Source organism: Lygodium microphyllum, chromosome 8, assembly GCF_053477565.2.
Source record: "Lygodium microphyllum isolate KBCC chromosome 8, Lygodium_microphyllum_v1.1.10, whole genome shotgun sequence".
Taxonomy (NCBI): domain Eukaryota; kingdom Viridiplantae; phylum Streptophyta; class Polypodiopsida; order Schizaeales; family Lygodiaceae; genus Lygodium; species Lygodium microphyllum.
The window spans coordinates 41,877,233-41,888,821 of record NC_141142.1 but is presented as its reverse complement, the minus strand read 5'-3'; positions in this window follow the sequence as shown (position 1 = coordinate 41,888,821).

Sequence of the window (11,589 nt, the reverse complement as noted above, 5' to 3'; positions counted from 1 at the left end):
TATATATATGTATGTATATATATGTATATATATATATATATATATATATATATATATATATATATATATATATATATATATATCTATATACATATATATACATACATACATATGTATATGTATGTATATATATGTATGTATATGTATGTATGTATATATATGTATATATATATATATATATAGATATATATATCTATATACATATATATACATACATACATATACATACATATATATACATACATATCTATATACATATATATACATACATACATATACATACATATATATACATACATATACATACATATGTATACATATATATATGTATACGTATATATATACATATACATATATATATATATAAAGAATATGGGCGGTCACTATACACGGGCAGGCCCAAGGGCCTTTTACCCCAACAACCTCCCACTAAAGGGCCAGGGAGTAAATAAACAAAAGAAAAGAAAAGAGACAGGGTGAGGAATCATGACATCTCACCCAATGCCCAATCAGAAAGCGAGCTATGCAATAAGTGGCGGGAACCTCCTCACAAGAAGAGTCAAGTATCCCTGAGTCCATGACATCCAAGAGATAAGCGATCCCATAGCTTTAGACAATAGAGCAATCCATGACTACCTCCCATGAAGCAAGCAACACAACTCATAAGTGCATGGTTGTAAAGTATCAGAGTGGCGCATAAAAGATAGCGGAGAGCATACAGATTCTCCAATGTCAATCATCGAAAGAGGGCTAGCATCCTGAACACAAGTCAAACAAGGTCTCAAGACAATATGCGGCCTCAACAAAGCGGAAGACTGGCATACGACTATAGAATCAGCCATAAAGCGCACTGAACGCGCATCAAGAGGCCTGCATCTCATAAAAGACAGCATGACAGCTGCGTAGAACCTGCTGGGCATCTAAATCCCAAAATCTATAAGCCGTAAAGTCACCATCTCCATAACTAAGGAGTATGCATCTGCGTGACATAGGCTCATGTGGCATACTAACAGATGCCTAGCAGCCAAACATCCTCAAGTAATCATAGGAGGGTCTCATGCCACTCCATGCCTCATGCAGAGTAATAACATCCAAAGAGAAACACAATGTCCGATTAACCAAGTAGATTGCTGTCATAAGGGCCTTAGCCCAAAAGCCATAAGACAACCTAGCTGTGGTAAGCATAGAAGCAACCTTTGCATGTAAAGTCAGGCAAATGCCATGAGAAATCCCATAATACCATGGGCATAAGAATTCAATGCCATATTGCTGACAAGAGATCCTTAAGCTGGGAGAGATAGCATGACTCTCATAATCCATCTGCAAGCATCTAGGCCTGCTACCAGTAGAATCCATAAACCTGTCAAGCATGGTAACAGTATCCTCAATCTGTACCAAAGGGTAAGCCCAAACACGGTGGGTAGCATGATCCATGAAGGTCACAAAATACGATGCTCCACCAAGTGACTAGGAAGGCATAGGTCCATATACTGCAACATGGACTAGATCTAGAGAAGCATGCCTCACACGATCACCATAAGCCAAAGAGGCTATGCACGGACCATGAGTATAATGAGGGCCAGTAGCATGGGGAAGAGCAGGCATTAAGCCCATGTCACATAAAGCATCCATCTCAGTGTGTTGTACATGGCCTAGGCAACAATGCCATAACAATGCATGTGGTATCTGCCTAACTACAACCATAGAATCTCCCACACAAGAGACATGCACTACATAATCACTACCATATCTAGCACCTCTGGCCAATACCAAGCAACCACGATGGATTTTCCATGAAGTATCCCTAAGAAAGACATAATATATTGCACCATGCAACTGACTGACATAGATCATGCTCTTACCGAGTGTAGGTATATGCAAGACATCACGGAGCATAAGAGAAGACCCATTTGGCAAAGCCAAGTGTATATCCCGTGTACCAATAACATGACAATCTTGCTCAAGGCCCAAAGAAATACATCCATCAACCTCCCTGTAAGAAGAGAACCAAGCTCTATGCGGAGTAACATGACAAGATTCCATATTGTCTAAAAGCCAATCAAAGGTATAGGCTGTATCACTGAGCAAGTAATTTGCAGGTAACACGATGCCAGGAGTCTAGGCTCGGCTATATCATCATGGGTAACTACATGCACCATACCACTATTAATAGTAGTCTCACCTACTATATCACTGACTCTGCTCTCATGTCTAGTGCGGCGCAATCTTTTCTGCTCTCTAATCCACTTGAAGCATTTACGCTTCACATGCCCTGTCTTTCCACAATGAAAGCAAATAGAACCTATAAAACCTATAAAAGAGGACAATTGCTCTATAATAGCATGAGTAGGGCTATCCAATACATCCAAGGAGCTCAAAGAATCAGGGAAACTCTCATCAGAGAGAACAGGCTCATCAAGAGGACTGTCTGCATGACTAGAAGGGATGGAAGTCGTCATAGCATACTACAAAGGGGACTCATCCAAACCAGAAGGGGAGAATACAAAGGCATCAACCACGGATGCAAAAGTTCCCATACGAACAAGCCTAGCAGACAAAAGCATGACATATCCAACCACTATAGCTCGCAGCCATAAAAGCATAAGCATGTCTCAGAGCCATAAATGCATAAGCATCCCCGAAACATACGAGTATACATAACTTTATAGTGTCTCATATCACATACTGGCATACATGTCTAGCCAAGAATGGCAAGTGGCAAATAAACTTGCAAGAATCAAGGTCCAATAAAAGCCCAAATATCTATGTAAAAGCATCCAGGTGAGAGGCTCTGCAAAATACATAGCAGAGCAGACCAAGTGCATACACGAGTGGCCATAAAGATCAATTGCCCCTAACATACACGGGCAATAGCAGCCCAAATAGCATAGATGCCATACAATAAAGAAGCAAGACAGCCATAATTGTAAATCCCAAGCACTATCCAAGTTCATTGATTAGTAAATATCCTGCATATCAAATGCAAACGAGCAATCATAGCTCAATAGGCAACTGCCAAAACAAGGGAGCAGTCACTGCTCAATACTTGTAAGTGCATCCAAGTAATAGCCAAGATCCATAATCGGAGCATCAAATCCCATATAGCATCCAAGGTCATAATGGAAAAAGCCAAGTCAATGTTCAACTGCTCAAGGGAATACTCAAATGAATGTTAAGATGAGCTCAAACAACTGCCATCAGCCAAAGCATAAAGCATTCACCAAGACATCATAACCCATACTGGGTAACCTAGGCATAAACCATGTCATAGATGAAATTCCAGCAAGTGACAGTAACCCAAATCGAGCTCTAATCTCAACTCAAAAGCATTCCGAAGCATAAACAAGACATGTGGCAAAGTCCAAATACATCATGACAACTGTAGCATAAATAGCTTCAATCCTGAAGTTTCCAGTAGCATATAACCTTTGTAAACTGAGAAAATCAGTGCTAAATCCAAGTTCAAATCCATAGGCAAACCATAAGCATACATTCCAGTATGTATAGGCACCAACCGAGCATAATCGGGCATCAAAAGCCAAGATCTGTAAGCACAAAATTGAAGTAACAGGTAGTTGCCCTGTTTTGGACAGATCTGGGACTATTCAAAATAGTCAATGGCTGAGCTAAATCAGCTCCAAATGCATCTCACATAAGAGGCATAACATCCACAAGTGATCCGGTATCAATAGACATTAGTAGAAGCATCACATAAGCCATAGGCATACAAATACATGATGTCTCAGACCTGAAATCTGTTGCAAAATATTCTGTCATTAGAATTTGAAAAATCCGACATCACCATCACGTCCGGAGTGCGCCAAAACCCCAACTTAGACTCTTACCTTGCCTGAATTGGGTTCCGAATGCCCGAGATATGACAAAAAGAGTGATTTTTGAGCTATTTTTGCAAACAGGTGCAAATAAAACGTGAGCATGCTGCTGTACTTGAGGGGCCAAATCAGGGTGGGTAAAGGATAAGCAAGAGCCCAATGAAGGCCTACAATAGGCCTATACAAGCCTAGGACAAGTCCAAGCAAGAGGTGAAGAGAACAAGCTTTAATGATGGAAGCTATGGCTACCTCTTCATGAAACCCTGTTATTCATGTCAAAGAATGGCTGAGAACTGAGTGAGAAGCAAGCTCTCATGCCTCGTGTAGATGCTGGGGAAGGCTGGGAAGCGCTTGCGGTGAAGGACCTGCTCTGATACCAATTGAAAGGGATGCAGGAGACATGGGAGATAAGAGCACACACAATGTAGGTGCTGTCAACAATGTTATGATAGCCTTATTGCACTTTCACACACACGCATATATATATATATATGAATAAAGAATATGGACGGTCACTATACACGGGCAGGCCCAAGGGCCTTTTACCCCAACAGTATATGTATTGTCATTGTAAATTCACCCTCATCATCATTATCCATCATCTCATCTTCATCTTCAAACCATGCCCTAGATAACATATCAGGCACTAGATTGTTCTTTCTTGCAATATGCTGAAACTCAGGATTTAGAGAATTTATATACATAGTCCATTTCAACATGGCAATATCTAGAGTAGCACAACATGCAATCATCCCCATAATGGTAAGCAATCTATCTCAACAATGGTGGGTGCACCAATGAAATACTCTTTGTTGCATTTAAGGGATGTCACATCATCTCATAACTCCCTCTTCACTTGGGGGTATTGCCTTTGTCTTTAATTTAAAACCTTTGCACCAAATCTAACTATAGATCTAATTCTGTTCATGGTTATCTTGCCCAATTGCCCATCCAATACTAAACAGGCTAGTATCCACTATAATAAAAATGGGATTTCCCTCTGAATAGTCAACCTTTCTTGATGTTGCTGTAGTCTTCATCAACCTCTTCAGTTTCTTCAAGGCCTTTATGTGCTTTCTTTCCCACTAGGATTTCTACCCTTTATGCAATAATTGATAGAGATCATCAACCACACATGTGAAATGTAGTATCTAGATTAGGTAAAATACACACGCCCCTAAGAATCTTCTTATCTCTGAAATAGTGGACATGTATCTTGCATCTTGTCAATCCCATCAACCTTTTGGAGAGGGACTTTTGTCACAAGGCACACATATATAATCCACAATCAATTCTTCCTCTACTTCAAAGACTAACTTTGATTAGAAAGTGTCAGATGAACCCCTTCTAGTCTAGCTAGAATATACTCATAAATAGTTATATGACTAGCAAAAAAATTCCTATGGCAATGTTCATTCTTCTCATTCTTTGCACATCCCCTTATAGGTATATCATCTAAGAATGGCATAGTTAACTATGAAATATAGTCTTTCAACACCTTGTTCATTGCATTCATCATAAGCGCCACTGAGTTTTTGGCCCCTTGAGGAAGAGTATATACATGTCAATCCTAAGGATGTCTTCATGGTAGTAAAGTCCCTACTCTCCGTTGCCAATTGAAACTAGTCATACCTTGAATACAAGTCCCCCAAAGAGTGAATCACTCACCAACAAATGCCTCTACAAATTTCACCAACCACGGGCCTTGCACCAACATTTCTAATTATCACTTTATTAACTGGCTACATGTCTTGAATAAATCTCAATGTTCTTATTCTTCATTGGAATAGTAAACCATCTATTTGAGTATGGGATTGATGAAGGCTCCAAAATCTTCATTCTTATATTCTCATTAAGCAAATGCATATTCTTAGGCACGTAAGCTTATGTCACAGGTATTAGTCATAGATTCCATGGTATATGTGAAATGATAAAAATCGCCATAGGAGCCACAACATTTGGATCCACGTAGCCTATTTTAGCTATTTAAAATGCAAAATTCTTTCCATGTCTAAATAACATATTCTCAAAGCATTCACTTTTTAAAAGCAAAAGAAATGCATTACAACCAATTTTTAGCTCTTTCAATGATTTTGTAGTAAATCTATGACCAATGCCCTTTGGGTCTTTTAAGCTCGACTATCTAGACACCAAGTCATACATCCTATCAATGTCAAGTGGTACTAGCATAACAACTAGCTTAACTTTCTTATCCACTATTTTGTACTTTGTTTCCACTATAGTTTCTGGCCTTTTTATTCAACCATAATCCTTCCTACTGAGTAAACTCTCCTATTACTTGAAACATGTCCAATGAGCAAACCTATAGCACACTATTTTTAGCCATATTTTCAAAATTTACCACCGTTGAAATTTCAGCCATTGTGTCTAGAAAATCAACCTATCATACAAGCATAAAATGCCCTCATTTGCAACCAACAAACCATACTTCTTTAGCACTAGTAAAAAAAAGCATATGTTCCCACACTAAGAGGTGAGAGCTTGCTCCATGTAGCACCATTGTAGTCCCACCTTATAGTAGTGCTTATTGAAAACATGGTTTCTTAAACTCTTTTGCATTTGGTGGTAGTAGGTAATCTCTTAATGTTTCTCTATTTCTAAGATGATTCACACAGAGAGTCAAGAATTGGATATATCTTTACTTTTTAACTCGATCAATCATCCAATACTTTTGTTTCCTTCCAAGCAATACTGATATAAGATTGTTCCAAAATAATTGGATAAGAAGAAGTGTCTTATACAAAAAAAGATGATATGTACATCTCCAATAGTTACCCTAACATTTAGACAAGTTGTGCATAAAGATCCCATGAAGAGTTTTTTGCTACCCACATCCTCCATGCATGATCATAATAAACTTGTGATGCACCATTTTTATACAAACTTTTGACTATCACATTAATATCTAAGCCATGGTCAATAAGCACAATACTTGAAATCTCAAGCTCTCCTATTTTCACAATTGTTTCTATCATTACTCAAGCCCAATGATTACGAATGTAATGACTTTTACAGATCAATCTTGAAGTCTCATCGTTAATATAATGCATTTGCCTTACTCTCCTTTGTGTATTGCTATAATTTATAGCTTTTTCAATCATTACATCAACTTTAACACCATTGGCAAACCAATCACTTTTTTAGCATTAGCAAATTTCAAAATAGCACTCATATCATTCTCATAATTTGCATGCACGCCTTGCAAACTAGGCACTTCTTCCTTCTGCACCATAGCATTTATTGGTTTGCCAAAAAACTATCCTTTCCTCTTTATAATGTTAATAATTTCATCATGAAATTCTCTTTTTGCAATACCAAGCACTTCCCTAAGAGTAAACTCAACCTTGTTATTTAAGATATGCTCTAAAAGTACTTTCTTTAAGTTGCTTGCAATCTAAATATCCAAATGTAGCTTGTAACCTAGCCATTTTCCCTTTTTCTTTCTATCTTGCCTTTTCTCTTGAGATACATCTTTCATCACATGTTCCAAACTAGGCCTAGCAGAAGCCTTAGCTTGATTTGGATTTCCTCGAGTCACTAGCTTAAAAGTACATGCATTATCTTCATCCCTTTTTCTTTTCTCTTCCCACAATTGCATTTATGTTTTGCATCTTAGCAAAATAAGCGTACATTGCAAAAGAGTCAACTGGTGAATCCCATCCTATCATGTCACTAATGCTTTTTCCTACACTAGCTAATTTAGCCTTACATACTTTATCCTTTTCAAATGTGTGCATTTCATGAGTCCAAATCTCTATTTTGCTTCTAAAATAACCACTTCTAGGAGCCTTTTCAATTTGTAGCCCAAAAGTGGCAACTTCCATAGCTGCATATGCCTTCCTAGCAAGCCATATCCTGAAGTGTTTTCTACATCCCACCTTTCCCAAATTTTGGGTCAAGTGAAAGACTTGTCTCCCTTGAATGAAAATTTTCCTCTTTCCAAAAAATTAGATTTATTTTTAATGCATCCTAGTACAAATCACACTCTCACTATTCACACAAAGGGCTATCACAACATATGCATCAGTAAATGAATCCATCTATGATTGGAGCCTTAGGGGCTGCAACCCACCCTTGATCATGAAGCCTTGCAACCTTGAGCTACAAATCATGCATCCGTTTGACTAACTCATCCATAACATCATCTTTCATTGATGGTGCAACTGTAAACATAGGCTATTTAACAAGTTTTGACACATCGCTAGAGGCAGTAGGCATAGCCCCAACATGCAATTTGGCATTTCTTCTCTGCCCCTCCCCAGCATAGTAATAGCCTCCTTTACATTTTGCCAATCTTCTTTTAACTTGAATTCCATCATTTAATCTTTCAAATGATCTTCCAAGCTCTCTTGCAAGGTAGGGTATGTAGCCTGCAAAAAAAGCTCAACCTTTTGAGCTTCTAAAGCCTACTACTCAACGATGTCCAATTGATCATACCTACTTTCAAATTCATGCAATAACTGAGTAGCTACTGCAAGATGACTTAGTCACGCTATTATGCCAGTGGTGATTGAGACAAGCCTCACTCATCAAGACGTTAAGGAGTGCCAGTTAAAATAATTGACTTTGTTGATGAACAACACAAACATGAAAAAATTTAAAGTTTCACAAACTCCACACATGAAACCAAACAACACACAATGCCTCTTGTAACCTCAAACACGTTTAAAATCAAGGTCAAAGTAGACCATCCACAACATTCAAACATGAAAATCTTGAGTTTGAAACAAGGAACTTCTTCATACCTCTTTAATATTTGATACATCAAGTGTCAACTCGGCAACATCCAAAAAACTTCTGCAAGACTCGACGAACTTCTTCACAAAATACCATGCTTGTGCATGGGACCCTCCTCTCACTTCTCCACAAATTGCACACAAAGGGGGAAGGCCCTCAATGCTTCACTCTTCCTCTTTATATAGGAATTTTCTTCTTCTCTCACATGTTTGTGCTTGTGAAGGCTTTTTTAACGTTTATTCCAAGCATAAATGTTTCTTACAGTCATTGTGAGTGAGCCATGTTTTACAAGTTAATGGTAGGCCTGCTAGCTATCTCCTCTGTTGGTGCTAAATACCCTGCCTTTATGCTGATTTGATGCATTCGATACCCAACTACTCTTCATTACGATAAACATAAGCACTCTATCTTCTTGCCCATCTATTCCCTAGCATCGCATCTTCGGTGTTAATGTATACCTTCCTCTTTACCATGTATTTTTTCTATTCATCACTTTGCAAAAATCATTAATGACATGCTATCCTTCACCCTGATGGTAATTTCCAGTTCTTTGTATAGAAGCACTGCCAACAAACTCCAATGTTGTCAGACAATCAATGGGATAACAAGAATAGTCTAACTAATCTCCTCTAAATTTTTATCTACTACTAGTTTGGTATGTTCGTAAAATCCACTTTAAAATATCCATAATCTTTGTCAAGACCCCCAGATTGATTGTAGCTCAAGTCCTTGTGTAATCTAGTAAACATTATTGTTCAAGCTACCCACAAGAGTACCTTTCTATATAGTAATCTTCCTAAAAAATCCACCAATACCACAACCAATATCCAAAACCTTCAATCCTAATTCTAGTCCAAGACCAAGACTCTGACCTTCCATCCTACTTCAAAATATTTTGCGGAATGATAATGCCTTGTTTACACCAACTTCGACAGAAGTGTTCAATGACCTTCAGACAACACAATTGAAAAACTATCTGGTTGCTCCAAATCTCTTGTTTAATGTATAACTCAGTTGAACTGCACACCAAGCAAGGCAGCACTAGACTAGCAAGTGACTTTTCTATAGCAAAATATTTCTTTGCTAAGGCACATGAATTTAGAATCCCCATAGACTTTTTCAATATAAGGCTCCTTTTAGTGAAGCTTTAGAATATCTTGAACTATCAGTCTTCAAACCCCACTCAACTCTTTCCTTCATGTAAATTAGGATTGTGATGAGCTACAAAACTCTTTAATGCTCCATAATTTTACTTTGAATGTCAAAGTGATGGAGCTCAAGTAGTAACCAAGTTTTTACATACTGACCAAGCATGAGAACTTTATTACATCTTGCTTTCCTTTTGGCATTATAATCTTCCACACTAGTTCCAGCCTTAATCAAAGAAGTCTCCTCCAAGATCAAAAGTTGTGGCTCGCATGAACTCCCCCCTCGAGTCTTCAAAGACTAAGATTTTCCATATGTACCTGGTTTTGTTTATGTAATGTGTCCTAGAGAACATGCTTCAAAAAACATACGTTGTGCTCAATAAATCATGATTTGAGAAGATATGCAACATCAAATCCATGCTATGCACCCAAACAAGCAATTTCTACACAAAAATTATGTATCCACTGAAAAAATAGTGCCTAGCCTATCTACATGTGCCTGTGCATCATGCAAAATGTTTATTATAATTAATCCTTAACCTCACCTCTCAACACTCAACAAGAAGAAATATCGTACTCTGCTCCTCCCACTCAAAATCTCACAACCACTCAAGAAAATATGGTCCTCATGATGTTGACAAAAAAAACAACCCATCTCACTATTGACGATGTCCTTCATGGTCCTCAAACTCACCCAACCACCTTTCCCACTCAACTAGAGATTTCTAATTTGGTGATGAAAATCCCAACTCTCGTGCATGCAAGAAACAATGCGTGCTCAATGAAGGTGCTCTCTCAAGTGCATGTGCAACTAAGATTTACTACATATAGTTGCAACGGGTCTCGTGCCATGCTAATGCTCAACAATGGTACAAAACATGCATCAACCGAACCCATGGCATGAAGGTATTTGATAAATTCAGGAGATGATTCCCAAGTGTAGTGTATTCGACAAGTGCAACGTGAAGAGCTCGTGAACCCATAATCCCTATGATGTGCAAGAGTCTTGGCAAGAAAACATACTTGTTCCACGATGTTTTGGTAGCTATCGGCAAACTCTAGCTCCAACCTATCCAAGAAAATACCAAACTCAACCAAGACTATCAAGTTTTTGCACTAAAAAATCCAAACAAAATGACAAATACAAATCTTAAGCTAGACAAACATAGAAAATCCAACTACGAAGTGACAAAACAAGCAACCACGTAGACAACTAAGCAACCAAATTCAAACCTATCTACAGTTTTACTAAGGGGTTTCAATTTTCAAAAAAAAAAAGAAAACTTGACAATGCATCTATAAATGTCATGTGAGTAACCAAGCCAGCATCCTCAATGAAAATTTCTTTACTTAAAGATCTTTTTGAACTCACTCCAATCTGGATCCTTCATCTATAATTTTGTAATGCGTGCCTTTAATTCATGCATGGTGAGCTAATCAAAGGACTAACTCCATACAAGCTGTGCAATTGCATAAAATTTCATCTTGACTAGGTACAAATGTAAATAAACCAAAAATTGCAACCATTAAACAATTTGAGTTCACTTTCAACAGCTTGCAAAGCTTTAATGACTACATATTCCAAGTTTTAGATGTTTGCAAATACGTATTCAATGTATGTATCGACTATCTCATCTCATCATATGCTCCTATAAAGAAACTTAAAGTATCACCCATCATGCAACCCTTTTGAGGACCTTCATGTCAATTTCACTAAATATCAGGGTGTATTTAGTTGAAGGCCTTAATCATAGGAATTCGAAGAGATGAGGTGCATAGAATAGGGATAGGAAAGATTAAGAAGAAAGAAAAGAGATTAAATTAGAGATCTAAGAATCACCATAAGAAAC